The 17,173-nt window shown below is 52.0% G+C and overlaps 1 protein-coding gene across 2 annotated transcripts in view; it reads left to right on the top strand.

Moving 5' to 3' along the window:
* Positions 1-17,173, top strand: part of DLGAP2 (DLG associated protein 2) — a 707,896-nt gene that overhangs the window by 615,558 nt on the left and 75,165 nt on the right. The gene's annotated exons all lie outside the window — the stretch shown is intronic.

Genomic DNA, 17,173 nt, shown 5'->3' on the forward strand with positions numbered 1-17,173 from the left:
GATATGGGGCCATCAGTTTTCAAGAGCTTTAGGAAAAACAGACCTTTGGTTATTTACTTGGGTGGTTTCCACATCCACTCAGTAAAGCCACTGTCGTCGCCGGTGAGACCCGTCCGTGCCGGCTGCGTAGTGGTGGGAACGTAGTGGTGGGAACGAGTGTGCGTGTGCAGAGATCACTGTCGGGCGTGTCTTGTGCACTGAAACCTTCTTAGCGCATTCGTGGGCAGTAGGGGTTTTTCAGGGCTGGGGGACAGCTTGTACAGGTACAACAGCACGTGCTTACACTCTTGTCCTGAGACAGGGCGCTGATGAATTTAACTACTTTCTAAAGTACAAACAAGGACAACCGTTTGGGAAGTAGACTGTTAACATGAACTTGAAAACACGGCTCTCATGCCCACATTGCTGTGTGTCTGGTCCCTGCCACTCACTTTGCGTGTAGGGTTGACCCTTGAACGTCACGGGCTTTTAGGACAGCAGAAGTACCTTTGCTGTGTTTATGGGAAACAGCCCACATAGAAGCAGGCCCGCGCCCTGAACCCACTGCTGTTCAGGGGTCCGCAACCCGTGAGCGCTCTGGCTCCGCCCCCCGCAAGCAGCCACTGTCCCTGTGAAGTTTCTTCCACCATGAAGCTTCCGCCTCCGGATCCGCATCTCTGCACTTCCGCTGTTGCACAGACCAGTCACCATAACCCGCAAGCAGGAGGACGGAGCCCCAGACCGAGGCGTGGTCTCTGTGGCGCCCCTCCCGTGCCTGGTGCGCACGGCCACAGGCAAAACCATGGAGATTCTCCCAACACCACCACGTAGGCGTTAGCGGCAGCGTGCAAGACGCCTCATCCTGATTCTCAACCCGGCTGGATGTTACTCTTCACCGTGGCCAACCGTGTCTCTGCTGCTGGGTTTAGCTCAGCTGCACAGCAGTCGGGTTGGGAACACCGGGGTCCTCTCACTGTACACATGTGCCTGCTCTGCCCCACACAGAGAGTGGAGGACAGTCAGGGATACTCATCAGGGCCAACTGGAGCAAAGCCACTCGGGACGGCGTCAGTGGGCTGGCAGGATGCTGTGGACGGAGGCATGGACAAGCACAGAAACAGGTGTCCCCAGAGCGCTGTCCTGCGGGATGTCACATGCAGAGCCGCCCGGCCATGAACCTGACCTCCACCCCACAGGCGGGCAGCAGACTGGCCGCCAGCCTCCCCATCTTTACCCTGGGTTGCGGAGTCCCACATGCACATTAGGAATGACCATCACCCTCCCCAAGGACAGTGACACCCAGGAAGCCACGTGCTCCACAGCTCTGGGGGTTGAGCTGCTGACACTCATGCACGGTCCGGGGCTCGGGGTCTGGGGCTCGGGGCTCAGGGCTCGGGGCCCCTGGGCATGTGGCCACAGACCTGAGCTGACTTTTTGAAAGCTGGTGACTCTTGTCCCAAGTGTGTATGTTTCAAGCAAACCACATGAGAGAAAAAAAAGAAGAAAAGTTGTGTTTTAATGGTGAGCAGGGATCCGGTAGTTTCCAAATAAGAACTTGATTTTCGTGTTAATGAGTCCCCCCATCCCCTCTTTGCCGCCCCCCCATTGGGGAGCACTCCCACAGCATCCCATGTGCCCGTCGTGGAGCTGTCCTCACCACACTGAGCTCATGTCATCCCACAGTGGGCGGAGGAGACCCTCCCATCCCTTGAACCCCCTCACCCGGCCACCCCAGGGCCAGGTACCAGGAGCCCAGGGGCAGCCTTAGGAGAACCCACAGCATCACTCGGGACACCGAGAACTCCCTCCCAAGCCCCAGAGCGAGGAAGAGACCAAGGTCACTTAACGTTGTAATGCAGATACTGACCGTCCACGCGCTGAGGGCTCTGAGGGCCGGCGGAAGTGGGGGAATGAATGGCCCAATGGTGCCCCAGAATTTTGGTCCCAGTCCAGATTCAGCCCCAGTCACTCTTTTCATCCTTCCAGCTAGTGTCGGGGTACAGGGCTCTGTCTGCGAGCGCGCAGATTATTCTTACTCCCACACCTGACCGTGCCTTGGAGAGAACGGGACGGGAAGGGCGGCGCCCCATGAGGAGTCCCCATGGGGCCGTGCCCAGCAGGGGCCCTCTGCTGCTCCGTCAGCTGCATGGACCTCCCGGAAGCCACTCCCTGGGGCCAGCGTGTTGAGAACACGGTGACGTGATGGGAGATACGTCATCATGTTGTTCCTGTCATTGCCTGTCAGCATCGGACCCCATTTTACTTCGGGTTGGCATTTTATACATTCCAATGTGATTTCATTTATTTTCATTTTAAGTGACATCACAGAAATTCGACTGTTTACTCAGGGAAGTTATAATTCTGCCCATTTCATGCAGCATGACCCCAGCTCAGAGAATTGAGATGCAGAACATCCCAGAAGTGACCGCGGGTTTGACATGAAAGTAGTGATTTTAACCCCGTGCCCAGAGTGAGCATGTTTGCCAGAGGATTGCAGGACTGTGCCTGTGGAGACCAGCGGGCATTACAGGGAAAGGAAGGAGTACTTCATTATACCATCACCATGTGGTCAGAGGAGCAGCAGGAAACCATGAGGGGGTTGGTGCAGGTTCCCAGATGAGCAGACCAGGCTCTGCAGAACAGACAGGTGGCTGTACAACACACCTGTCCATCACCTCACCCCCATCCTACCGCCTGCAGTGCCCCCGACTGCGGTCCCCCCACCTGCAGTCCCCCCACCTGTGGTCCCCCAGCCTGCAGACCAGTCCCCCACCTGCGGTCCCCTGCCTGGGTTTCCCTGCCTGTGGTCCCCCAGCCTGCAGTCCAGTCCCCCATCTGTGGTCCCCCAGCCTGCAGTCCAGTCCCCCGCCTGTGGTCCCCCCACCTGCAGTCCAGTCCCCCCATCTGTGGTTGCTTTGCACCTGCTCGGTGCTGCTATAGGAAGGTGTGCAGGCCCCTCCCTGGGCCTGCTGTATGTGACGTGTGCGGTGGACTACCTCAGCAGACCCTCTGTATTCTAGAGTTCGTTCTACACCCAAAGACGAAGTGAAACTCATAGTTCTTAAGTTGCATTTCAAATGTAACTGAAGTCCTCTGATCTCACAGTGCCCTGAGCGTGTCCCCGTCTGTACCATAGAACCTCCCCAGGAGGGGTGGCTGACAGACATTTCCAGGTGACAGGCTGATTCAGGAGCTAAAAGTAAGAATTCCCATTTGCTGACCCCCTCTGGGTTTTGTGCTCCTCTGGTATGCACGGACGACTTCTGGCAACAGTATTTAAGAATGCAAAAAAAAGCAGCAACACGACGTGGTAGTTACACTTCAGTTCCAATGTGACAGGCCTGGATTTACACTCTTTTCTCTGAACTATCACACGCGTGCACTGAAACTTCAGGAACCGTATGCCGCTCCCCATCACAGTAAAGGCACAGAGAAAATGAACTGGACCAGCCCCTCGTTTTCCATCTGCGGGGCTAAAGACCTGGAAGAAAACTGATTCTCTAATTGGCTGTTATCAGTCCTTTTATGCCATCGAATACGAAATCCTTTCTGCAAAGGCTGCAGATTTTCTCCTTCAAAATGTGTGACCTCTTGCAACGGTGATTCTGTTTGAACACAGTCTTGCCTTTCTGCTGTTAACCAAGAAAAAACCCATCCTCTCATTAATAATTGAACAGACGTCCTTTTTGTACAGATGAGGACTCCTGCCTTCACCTCACTGCCTTCTCCGGATGAGCAAGGGAGGGAAAAGCTTCTCGCTCAAAAGAAGAGTCCAGAGCAAACAGCCGAAACCCCGCACACGTGTCACGGTGCTGTCCTGCACCGCGTGCTCATTTGGACGGTCAGACCCACACCTGGGACAGACGCCGGCCACATGTGGACACCAGCTGGAATGACTACAGGTGAAAGGTAGATTTCCAGTGACTGTGCATCCGGTGTGCCGGGTTTTTAATCAGCTTGTGTATTTGTATTAGAGATACTGGATATGCAGAACTCATTTCTGATTATTAGGAAAGGTAGACTGACTGATTTCATTTGGGGGCCTTTGAGGTTTTGTTTCTTTTTTTCTGCTTTTTTTTGCTTAGTTGAATTGAGAAGTCAAAGCTCTAATAATTCTGAACATCTCTGAGTCATCTCCCAGGAAGGAGGTATTTTAAATTTATAGAGGAAGGAGAACTTATTTTAAGAACTTCATATGTAAAGATAAACTCAGATGGCGAGGAGATCTAAGAATCGTGCTGGTGCACTGAGCCTGGGACGGTCAGTTAAGTGAGTGACTCTTGATCTCGGGTCCGGTCTTGATCTCAGGGTCGTGAGTTTGAGCCCTGCGCTGGGCCCCATGCTCAGTGTGAATCCTGTTTTTTAAAAAAAGACTCCTATCGATATGTGTGTATCATATGATATGTATGTGCACACTGACACGTGAATGTGTGTATGTGGCGTGTGCATAGGCTTGTACATGCATGCATGCGTGTGACTCTTCCGTGATTTTCAGACGGAGGAGACATACGCAAATATTACTCCACATTGAGAAGCTGTAACATGAGGACAGATTTGAATTCATAAAATTAAAAACTTATTTGTAGTAAAAGCAAACCAACCAGCCAACAAGCTAAAAGTACCGTCACCAAGATAAAATAGTAATTGAGACCTGGAGACATGTTTTGTCATTTCAGTCACACATTTATGTTCTTACCATGTAGAGAGATGCCTTACGAATCAGTAAGAAAAAAACCACAATATAAATATGGATAAAGACCAGAAAATGATTATTCACATATCTTAAAAATTATTAAAACTTTCTGGAGAGTATTTTAGTGTACCATTTAAAACGAGAAGTGTAAGAACTTATTTTAAAGAAATTCCTGAAAAGCACACAAAGATGTACAAAATCCAGTGATGTCTACTCTGTCGTTGTAGATCATCATGAGATGTTGCCAGCTGCCCGGACGCCCAGCTGTAGGCACTGGGTCCCACTTTGGGGAACTTGTGCCCCGGATGTGCCTGCACCTGTAAGGAGGGATGTGGGCAAAATCCTGTTCATTACAACACTGTTAGGGACCGTCAGAATCTACCCCACAATCCACTGCCACGGGGCTGACTGAGTAATAGACATGCAGACCCCAGAATATAGTCATAGAATGTTCTAGAACACGACATGGCTATAAACACCAGTCAGACTCGCATGTCTTCAAGCGGCGAGATCCAGATTATGTTAATTTTAAAAAGCGAAGCGTAGGACAATATAAAGCATGTCATTTTCTGTATAATGCAGTTGGGGGAGTAAGAAAATTCCTATCACTTTGTATGGTATAAGTCACAGAAGAACACAAGAAACTAATGAAGGCAGCTTGTGTCTAAGGAGTGAGAGGAAGTAGATGCAGCGGGGCCCGAGGGCAGAAGCCTGCTGGGCACCTTCTCCACATCAGGTGAACAGCTTCACCACACGGGTGTGCCGTCCACGCAGCTGTGGAACAACATGGCTCTTTAGAGCAGCAAAGGTACCAAACAGACCGTGCCTCTGTGGGGCTGCGTACTGGGTGGCCGGCCGCAGAGCAGGTACCTTCACAAACCCCCAGAGAACGGCATCTAGCGAAGCAGTGGGTGAACGGTTCCAGCTCTGCCTGGGGTGCGGACGGCCAGAATGCCCGGTGGTGCCTCCCCGATATCAGGGGAAAAGGCCGGCCAACATGGCACTAGACCCCCAGGCAGCAGGGCACCCCAGGGGGCTCCAGAAGACTAGGATTCGAGGGCTGCCCCACGTGGAGCGGGGTGCGGCAGGGAGGGCTGCGGGGCTCGTGAAGTCTGCCTGGGTGGATCCTTGGGAGCCCCAGCCCCACGGGGTGAGCACAGGCCCCCATGTGCTCCTCAACGGCCCCGCGCTGGGTAGGAAGGGGTCTGGAGCCGGAGAGAGCCCCTCAACCCAGGTTGCTGGGACAGTTGTCCAGCGGATGACTCCTACCCCTGGAGGGAAGGTCCCCTCCCCTGGGACCCCTGCCTGTACACCTTCCTATGGAGTAGGGCCATCACCCACTTGAGGGCGCATGAGTAAACCTGCGGGGAGAGAGGAAAGAAAACCTTCCGCCCCCCAGTCCTAGGCCCTGATCTTAACCCAGTACTGAATGGCTGCTCATCCCCTGGGAGGAGCAGGAAGAGCCCTCACGAACGGACACGGGGCTGCCGCGGCCAGGCCTAGCGGCGAACACCTAACCGTCACCCCAAGCCATCGGCCACCGCAGCAGGATCTCAGTCTGGAAGAACACGGGGTGTGTCCACTCCCAAACACAAACCTCACTTACCTCGGCCTCTGCCGTTCTGCACGGAGGACCAGCGCCCCAGCAAACTTCAGAGTAAAGGCAAACAAAAGCCGCTCTCCGGACACAGAGCAACCCAGAGAACGGAGAGGACAGGGACCATGATGCTGTCAGAGAGACCCTCCAGATGCCTGGTTCACATGGCGGAAGGCCTGCTGGAAGAGGGGGTGACATGCATCCGTAACCGCGGGGCCCGCAGAGCGATGAGAAGTGGAAGAAAGGTGGACAGAAATACAGCAGACAGACCTCAGGTCAGGAGCGAGGCCCCCGCTGAGGAGCTCATCGGTGAACGCCGTTAACACACCCGTGAACGTGAAGGTGGGTCCGCAGAAGTTACCGAAAGGAAGTCAGAGAAGAAAGTGGGGGGAGCGGAAGTGGGAAGGAACACGTAGGAGCTGTGGGGGGAGTGCATGCCGCCGCGGCCGCCGCGCAACCGGGACCCTGAGAGCAACCGAGGGCATGCGGGACCGAAGGGGCTTTCCAGATTCGATCCCTGGGGATGCCCCGAAGACAGAAACCCTGAATCATGGACGGAAGAATCTCAAAGTCTCAAGAAAGGTAAATACGAGAGAGCGAACCCGCTCGTATGTACACACATCGTATTCAAACTGCCAGAAACCGAGGACTAAGAGAAACGCTCCAGGACGGTTGGAGAAAAATCAAACCCGTTACACACAGAGGAATGAAGACTTGGGGCCGACTTGTCATCACAGATGTTAGGAGCCGGGAAAGTGACAAGGAAGTGACACCCTCCAAGCCCCGAGAGAAGAACCTCGCGAGCCCCAAGGCGGGACAGCGGGAGAGGGCTCCCGCGAATGGACGTGCAGGAAGTGCTGGCTCATCAGAACCGAAGTGGGAAGACCCCCGCCCACACGCGGGGCCACATCCTTGTATTAAAGGAGCTCTCCGAGGTGCGATGAAGCCGTCCCGTAGCAGCAGACACGGGCGCCCCAGCAGAGAACGGAGGAGCGCCGCGCCTCGGTCGTGACTCCAGGATCTGCCAGAACTCACAGACCTGCGCCAAGAGTGGGGGCGCCGTCAGATCCAGCCGCCCAACCAGAGCTGGAAAAACGGCGTCTTGCAAAACCAAAGGATGGGAGCTGAGAGCAAGGATCTGTGCAAGCAGCTCCTCTGTGCCGAGAGACTAACTTTATTCTGGGACAGGAAGACGGGAGCGTAGGTCTGCCTCGCTTCTCTTTTTTGGTGAGTGCGTATCCAGGCAACATGAGACACAAGCTGCTCCCAGCACCTGCTCCCTCCCGCTTGGCTGGTCGGTTGGGGGAAGCCATCCAGAGGAGGATCAGAAGAGAACCCTGCCTGCCTGCCTGCCGGGTGACCTGCCTCGGAAGATGGGCTCAGGTGTCCTTGCTGGCTCATGAGCCTGCCCTAGGACAAGGGAGCTCCCCTTTCCTCCAGAGTAGCCTAGTCCTGTGTCTTAGCTGGGTAGTTGCTCTGTGGGTGTCCCGGAAGCCCCTGGTCCATGACAAATGGTCAGACTACTCAGCTACCAGGGAGGAGGCAGGTCTACGTCGGAGACGTGGTGGAGTCGCCCTGAGAAGCCTCTGGAAGCAATCAACAGGGCCTGCAGAATATTCAGGACCCATCCAGAAGGGTGACAGGGTCCCTCAAAGCCAGCGTCTTCATTTCTAGCGTCATCGGTCTTGGCTTCTTGCTGTTTCCTGATACTGGGACTCCGCTGTGGTTGGGGCTCACAGCCCCTGTCAGACCACACAGCTCCTGCCGTCTCTCAAGCAGCAGCTCTAAGCCCTGCTTCTCGAGCCCTGTGCTGATCTCCCCCTGCACTTGTCAGCTCTGACCACCCGGTTTGTGGCCGAGTCGGATGGCAGACTGGTCAGGATCCAGCCCCAGGAGGCTGTGAGGCCTTATTTCTCACCGTGTCCGAACAGTGAGGTCTACACTCCGGCCCTCCCGGACAGCTCCCACTTCGAGATGCGCATCTGTCCCCAGCACCCCCACACTGCCATGCTTCTGCTTGTCCTTTGGGGCTCAGCTTGGGACCACCTCCTCCTGGGAGTCTCCCTGGGTCAGACACCCCCCAGAGTGCTCCCTGAGCACCCCGTGCTTACCACTGCCACTTGTTAGCTCCCCCCAATCGCCTGTGTACTCGCGAGGGCAAGAGATGTGTCATGTGTCACTGTCATGTCTCTCCGTCGGGTAGCACATTGTCTGTGCTCCGCACTCACAGAGCGAGTGAGCAGGATGAGCTTCTCGTGAATGACTTCTCAGGAGTCACCGCTAACCGCTTGATTAAGGAGCTGCTATTAAGGGCACCAGTAAAAGCGTCATCTGTGAAGATTCTAAATATAAGATCATCAACTTAAAAACCACGTGTAGAGCTGATTCACAACCACCCAGTTCCTGACCCTCTTTACATTAGTCCCGAAAGGACCAGATGCCAGGCTCCTTGAAAATGCCCCACAGGGCACCTGGGCAGCTCTTCCGCTAATGGGCACCGCGCGTGTGGAGGAGGCTCGCGGCTTCCGCTGCTGCTGACCTGCGGATCTTGGGCTCAGCAGAGGAGGGGGGTGGTTGCTCTCTGTCCCTGCGGGAGCCCCACCTCCCACCTCCCCGGGAGCCCCGGGTCTCTCACCAGAGGGTGCTGTCGGAGCGGAAGGTAGGCGGGGCGCCCGGCTGCTGGGGCCCAGGTCGTCGCCCAAGTGGGCTGCGAGCCCACAAAGAGGGGCACACACTCGACTTCGCTGCCTGTTCCTCTCCTCGTGGACGTGCGAGGACCGTCCCCACGCGTCCTCATCTGGCGTGTTTGTCTAGGAAGCTCCCAGCGTTCTACCCCAGCTCGGCTCTTGTGTTTTCCGTTCACGCTGACTCCAGTCGCACTCGATTCTTTGCCTTCTTCTGATGTTTCTAAAGTCACGTCAGGGGGGCTCCTGGGTAGCTGAGTCGGTGAGCATCTGCCTTCAGCTCAGGTCATGACCCCGAGGCCTGGGATCGAGTCCCGCATCGGGCTCCCTGCTCAGCGGGAAGCCTGCCTCTCCCTCGCCGCAGCTGCCCCTGCTGGTGTGCTGCTCTCGCTCTCGCACGCTTGCTCTCTGATAAATAAATAAAATCTTTAAAAGCAAAAGTTGTTTTGAAAAGTCAAATCAAAAACTAAGTAAGGAAGAAAGGCTCATGAAAAATTGCTCTTCTGAAATTTCATGGTTTGTTTCTTCTGTCCACTTGTTCTCTATTCTGAGCGTGTCACTGCGCGACCTCGTTGGTCGCTCGGACCCTGCCTTCTCTCGCTCGCGCGTGCTCCTTCCGGCCATCGGCCCTGGGCTGCGGCAGTGCCTGTCCCATCCTGTTACGGGAACCACGCGTCCAGAGTCTCCAGAACACGCGCTTTTGTTTAACCGACGATGCCGGTGCACGTGCAGACAAGGAGCGTGGGTCTGGGTGGTCCCGTGCGGCAGGACATTCTCCCGGGGACCCTGAGCCCTCACAACCTGGCCAAGAGTGGCGTCCGCATGGTACAGGGCTGGCCTCAGATACGCCACCATCTGTTAATTAAATTCATGATTAAATTGATTTTAACCTGCAGAATTATCTATACTTGCAGTAAAAAGCTAACACAACGCAGAATTATATGAAGTGGAACGTCCTTCTGTCTCTTCCATTGCCATGTCTCCGGGAGCGGCCATTGCTGATGGCTTTGCACTGTCTAGACAATTTGTTTGCACAGAAGTGTATACATGTACCTATTTTTAAAACAAAAATGAGATCACACTGTACATATTACTCTAATGTCCTTTCCTTTTTTTCTCTCCACCATCCTTTAGTTTTTTATGGCTATCATAAGAAACTACCACAAATTTAGTAGCTTAAAATAAGATAGATTTATCATCTGATTCTTTGGGCCCTATGGGTCAGAAGCCCAACATGCGTCTTCCTGGGCTAACTTGATGGGTCAGCAGATCTGCGTTCCTTTCTGAGAGAACTGCGTGGGGGTTCTGTCTCCTTGTCCCAGACTTAGAACTGGGCCTCTATCTCTGCTGGCCGTCAGCTGAGTCTCTGTGGGCCCCCACACGCATGTGTCAGCCTGTGTCTTCAAAACCACATGTGGCAGAGGATCCCTTCCCCTTCCCCAGCCTCTCCTGCCTCATCTCAGCCATTGTACCTCTGACTCCCTTTGCCTTTCTCTGCTTTGAAGACTTCACGTGGTGACACTGGGCCTGCTTGGATGATCCGGGGGGCTCTCCCCATCTCTGGGTCAGGTGACCTCCAGCCTCGGTCCCATCTGCACCCTGATTTCCCTTTCTGTGTAGCACAGCACGTTCCCATGTGTAACACTCGAGGCTGAAGGTCAGGGTGGTCAGAGTCCTGGCACACAGCCATCATGTGCCTCCTTCACGGCACACCTATCCACTGAGCACATCGTCCTTGTGCTTGTCTGGGTGTCGGTGAGTAGACGGGCTCTAATTTATTGTCATTACCTTATTGTTGGGGGATCGCCTCTGAGTTTTCACTACTGTGTAGAATGTCGCAAAGAAGATAGTTCTCTGTGATTGTGCAGCTGCCAGCCCCGCTCTTGGCCAGGGTAGCGGCATCGGGGAACTCTCGGGGCTCGTCTGCCTCCGAATCTTCACCTTCATCAGTATGGCCGAGAAGTATCTGACTAGTGGGGCGATAACTCCAAATTAGTTTTATTAATGGGTTCACTTGTGCCCTTAACCCAGGAATAGTTTCATTCTCTACCTCTGTATAGGCCTGAGGGGTAGGCATTCTGTTGAGACTGTCCAACTGCCCTGTTCCCTAAAAACATAACATGACACTATCTTAGAAAGATCATACTTCTAAAGAATAGGGTTGAGAATCTCCTTATTTAGACAGTGTGGCCTTATCCCAAATACGGGTCCCTTTGCAGAAATCCATTGCCAATCCACACATCTCTAGAAACCATTCAAGTTCAGGACAGAGGGTCTTAGGATGTTTTTACAGATCGGCTTGCTGGGGACATACCTTAGGCTACAACAGTCCATCAGCATTGGGGCCATCTTGAGAAAGGAGGGTGGGCTTCTGGGATGTGGTGTTGTAAGAGCCAGACTGTGCAATCAGCTCTTTATTGGTTTGTCAACTTTCTAGTGTTTTCCTGTTTTCTTATTCATTAAATCAATTTATGCTTTTGTTAATTTCTTTTTATTTCCTTAGATCCATTGTTATTTCCCTCATTTATCAGCTGATTGTCTATTTAGTGAGGGAGCTTAGACTATGAATATTCCTAAGAGTGTATCTTTTGCTGTATCTCTTCTGATAAGATAGGATGCTTTCATCCTTACTACTTTGTAGACATTCTGCAATTTTGTTCTGATCTCCACTTTGATCAAGATGGAATGAATTAACTGAAGGAAAGACACACTTGCTAGGATAAATAGAGCTACTATTAATTATTTTTTTTCCTTTTTAATTATTTTTTTTAGAATTTTATAATGTGTGACCTTCTTTAATATTAGTCACATTTCCTTCTTAGCCCTTTTGGCAGGGAACTAGATTTAGAGATATACATAAAATATTATCATTTTTCCTTTTTCCCCATTTGTTCCCATTTCTGATTAAACGAGCTCTCCATTTCCCCAGTAGTCATGTCACTTGCACTAATTCTCAAAGCTGCAAAAGGCGCTTTATCACTCTTCAGGCCACCCATGAGCTATTTTTGTGCACTTTTCGGCTGTTCGTCTAACCCTGACGTGTGCCTTCCTGCTCAGCGACTGAAGTGTTCTCGTAGTTCTCACACCTTGTGACAGAGCTCTAACGGCGTAACGGACAGACTTGTCCACCTTTAAACACTGAAGGGTGTTGAAAGCATCATTCTCTGAACACAAGTCACTCTCTTCTTTCACAGACTTCAAACTGTCCAGCAGCATGCCAGCACCCGTGCTAGCCCTGTAACAAGCAGAGAGGGTTTCTGTTAATGAGTCAGAATCCACCAGCGTTGAAAGCCTATTTCCAGAGAACACGCTGAATGAAGAGAATAGAGCGGAGGCAAATCTGTAAGGTTTGGGGGCAAAATTAAATAACATGAAACCCAACACTGAACTTGAAGCAGCAGTGAGTCTTTATGCATGTGCTGCCCCCAAATTTAGTGTAGAGAATGTGTTCTATGGAATTCATTGTCTTCTTTGATGTATCTCACATAACATATGAATTCATTCATCCATCCAACGAATAGCTGTGTGTTAAGGGCAGAGTATATAACTAAGATAGTTATCAAATAAATAAATGAATAAGTAAATGTAAACATTGCTAGGGCATTAACTAGGCACCTAAATCTACACAATGAAAAATTACAGAAATAATTTTCACAGAGTTAAAAAACTGAAGTTTTGATGAACTAAACTGTTTCTGAAATAAGTATTTTCATTAGGATAAAAATTTTTTTAAATCTCTTCCACTGAAAAGTTTGGCAATGCATATCAAAAACCTTTATATTTGTTCCACTTATGGGATCCTAAGGAAAGAGTCAACTTCCAATAAAAGATTTAATTTAAAAAAAAAGTCCTAGAAGAAATTCTAATTCTTTGCTATTATTTATAGTAAAGAATTAATTAGGAACAGTAAACATCCATCAACATACAAAATGATAGATTCACTTATTTGTAATCAATAAAAAATATTTACAAAGAATTTTTCATTGTATAACAAAATGGTTACAGTGTTTATAAGATTTCTGTACCCCATGAGGCCCCAACATTGGAACATTCATAGCAAAAACTGCAAAGATTGGGTGGCGGGCAGAAGCCTAAGATGACTTTCTTCTGTGGTGAGTGTGGTTGGGACCAGTACATACCATGACAAACCCCTCTCTCAGGCATGTGACTCTATATGGCAAATGGACGTCATCCAGGGGTCTGGACCTCATCACATGAACTTATAAAGAGCAGTTTTGTCTGGTGGTAGAAGAAAGGGAAGCCAGAGATTTGAAGCAGGAGAAAGATTGGAAAAGCCTTTCATGACTCAAACGTGGGGGGGTCCACATGGAAGGGGCTCCATGAGGCCTCTTGGAGCTCAACAGCCAATAAGAAAGGGGAACATCCTTCCTACATTCCCAAGGAACTGAGTAGTGCCAACAACCCACAGAAGCCTGTGGATGAGGTCTCGGGCTATCTGGCACTATAATGTCCGTCTGTGAGCCTGTGAGCAGAGGACCCAGCCCATGTGCTGGACTTGACCAGCAGTTCTAGTGTGAGCTAAGACGTGAGTGTCGCCTTAACCCTCTACATTTGTACTGATGCAGTGTATTAGCCAGCTTCTCCAGAGAAACAGATCCAATGGGTGTGTGTGTGTGTGTGTGTGTGATGAGAGAGAGACATTGATTTTAAGGAATTAGCTCACATGATTTTAGAGTGAGCAAGTCTGAATTATGCAAAGCAAACTGACAGGCTGGAGGTTGAGGGAAGAGTTGATGGTGCAGCTCAAGTGAAAAGACAGTGTGGAGGCAGAATTCTGCTTGAGGAGGTCATTCTTTTCTCTTAAGACCTTCAACTGATTGGATGAGGCCCACCCAATCTGAAGAGCAATCTGCTTTACTCAGAGTCTACTGATTTAGATGTTAATCACATCTAAACTTCCATCTCACCAAATGTCTGGACACCATAGCCTCTCCAAGTTGACACATAAAATTAACCCATCACACACAGCCAGAGAAATCTGATACAGGAAGGCACCAAAATAGGAATAATGATCATCCCTGAGTGGTAGATTTGTGGCTGAATTTTATTTGCATTTAAATATTTTCTAAATTCTTGCAAAAGCATGTATTGGTGTTGACATAAGAAGAGATACTGAAAACCATTTCATTGTGTTCTAAGGTTCTCGTAATCCCTAAGTGTTGTTTTTCCAATAATAATAGAATATAAAAATGAAATAGACTTGTGTTGTAAAGTTTCTGTAGTAATAAATTTATGCTCAGCAGCTTTATTAGACATTAGCAATGAGTGGAAATATCATTGTGTATGTGTTTTAAAGCCAGAGAAGCAAAATCATTCCCGGTGGTGTTCCCCCACACTTTGTGCCTTGGAAGTGTGTTTCAGACGAGGCACACAGAGCAAGAATACATGGAGACTGTACCCACGTGGGGGGTGCTTGGGGTCTGTCGGTGTCACCAGGGCCCCTCCGTCCCTGGTGGAGCAAAATGAATGAGTTTGAAGCATTTCTAAACTGGAAGCCGTCTCCGAAATCACTTCTGACTCCAGCATCATTGTTGATGTTTTGGAGGACAGCATCTGTATTACCTCCCTAGGGGCTGCCTGCTATGCGCTGAGTGTGTCCCCAAGGTTCATCTGTTGAATCCTAACCCCCAAGGTGTTGGTGTCAGGAGGTAGGGCCTCTGGGCAAGGATGAGGTCGTGAGGGAGCCCCCAGGAATGGATTAGTGTCCTTATGGAGGAATCCAGAGAGCCCCTCGCCCCTCCCGCCATGTAAGGACACAGTTAGGTGGCCGTCTGGGAACGAGTTCCTCTCCAGAGACCAGATCTGCACTTTCCAGTCTTGGATGTGACCTCGGACTTCCATTCTCCAAACAGTGAGAAGTCAGCGTCTGTTGGTTTTCAGCCTGCAGTGTGGGGTCTCTTAGCGGCCCCCAAGCTTAGAGTCTACCGTGCTCTTAACAGCACGGTGCACTGAGGGCCTAGAAGGCCAAAACCCAGGGGCTGGCAGGGCCTTGCCCCTCCAGAGCCCCTGGCGTGTGCTCCTTCCTTGTCAGCTCCAGCTCCTGGCGGCCCCACCCGCTCCGCAGCCTGTGAGCTCCTCACTCCAGCCTCTGCCTCCCATTGGAGTGGTGTCTCCTCAGCTGGAAGGACCATTCGTACTGGAGTGGCACCCACGCCACTGAGCTCATCCTCATGACCAATCCACAACGACCCCCTTTTCACAGAGACAGAAGGTCACGCTCTGTGGTAATGGGGGTTAGGACCTCAGCACAACCGTAGGCGGGAACACTGTTCACCACATCCCAGAGACAGCCCCCGCTCTGCCAAGATATGGAAGCACATACAAGATGGCGCTGATCCACACTGGTGACCGTCGGACAGTGTTCTTGAAGGTGGTTTCAGTCCCTGTGTTTCACACCGGAGTCTTTGGCCACACATGTAGCAGCTACTTTCTCACCGGACGACTATGGCGATTCTGCAAGCAAGTACTGAGAGTTCTGTGTCCCCCCACTGGAGCCTCCTCTCCTGGCCTCCATTGTCTGTGCATGAATCAACTCACGCAGGTGCTCATTGTGGCTCGTCAGGAACCCAGACCACTTTGCCTAAAACAGACGAAGTCATATTCTGCACGGTACGTCGTCTTATGACATATGTATCCTACCACTTCTGCTCGAGAATTGAAATCCGCCCTCCTGTGCTCTGGTCCTGGGGACGGACGCTCCCCGTGTCCATCCCACCTCACCTCCCAGAGCCCCACCTCCATCTGCACTGCCTGGCACTGCTGGGACCCAGCCCTTGACCCGGCTCCGCAAGCTGTCCCAGCAGGTCCTCCCTGACACTGAAGCGTGGAGCCAAAGACGTGCGCTCTGGTGTTGGCTCGGCTAAATGGTCGTCAGGACACTGGGATCTCAGAATGGAGATGTTCTGTGCGTTCTTGCCCTGCCGCACTTGGCAACCACCCCAGGCCATCCTGGCAGCAGTGAGCAGGTTAAGCTACTGAGATAGCCTCGGTCCCTACAGATAAGGCGCCAAACACCACGCAGACACTCTGGGTTCTTTTCAAGCTTCTGCCTCTTCTCCGGTCCAGGGCTCTTCCCCTCCATTCCCTCTGTGAAGGCAGGAGCTTGCGGGGAAAGGAGGGGAGCACAGGCGTCTATGCTCACAAATAGCCCCCCACTTCACTCTTCCCACTGCCGGCCCTTTGGCACTGGGGCAGGAAGGAAGGAGGAGACGAGCAAGGGCCCCCCCTTCCCTTACAGCTGGCCTGTTGCCCAGAGCATCTCTTGGTTCCCTGGGCGACCCTGAGGCTGTCCTCTCCTTCCTTCCCTGCCTACCAGGAGAGACACGATTCCGCTTCCCCTCTTCCTGCCCACACCCTGTCTCTTCCCACCATTGCCTGCGGGGGCTCACTCCCCCAGTGTCTTCAGATCCTGCACAATTCTTTGGGGAATTGGAAGCTTAAAATGGCTCAAAACCAGACACCCTGAGTGTCTACTCGACCTGCAGGGTATTGCCATATGATCACTTCACCAGTGGAGGTGCAGACCGGTCCCCCTGCTGCCGCCTCTGGCCCGACACCCCATCATGGCTCCAGAAGCATCCTGGCTCCGCAGGAAGAAGAGAGGCATCCCCACCCTCACAGAGGGGAGACGGCTTGTTAGGCTGTGGATGTTTGTTGTGGGTTCTGGAGCTCGTGCTTCTGGCCTCTGCATCAATAATTCTAATGCAGGTGCCTGGGTGGCTCAGTGGGTTAGGCCTCTCCCTCCAGCTCAGGTCATGATCTCAGGGTCCTGGGATCGAGCCCCGCTTCGGGTTCTCTGCTCAGCAGGGAGCCTGCTTCTCTCTCTCTCTGCCTGCCTCTCTGCCTACTTGTGATCTCTGTCTGTCAAATAAATAAATAAATAGTTTTAATGCAAACTAGGTTACCTTTCACAGTGAACTCGTTCAAAAAGGACACAAACGAATGTGACAGACACTCATGAAGAGCCGGGCGGGGGGAGGATGGGCGGCCGGGTGGGCGTGTGCTGGAAGTCCAGCCTCCCGCTCCCGGCAGGTGCTCCGGCGTTCTCCCCCCGAGGCCCGGCCTTCTGGCATCGCTGCAGATACTCACCAAGCGAACCGCACACTCGCTCACAGTCATCCTCCTCAGCGCGGCTCTCGCCTGTGTCCGGACAGTCCTGGCGCCCCCTGCAGGGGCTGCAAACCGCCCGCCCGCCGAAGG

Source organism: Lontra canadensis, unplaced genomic scaffold (assembly GCF_010015895.1).
Source record: "Lontra canadensis isolate GAN:19392208 unplaced genomic scaffold, GSC_riverotter_1.0 scaffold39, whole genome shotgun sequence".
NCBI classification, from domain to species: Eukaryota; Metazoa; Chordata; class Mammalia; order Carnivora; family Mustelidae; genus Lontra; species Lontra canadensis.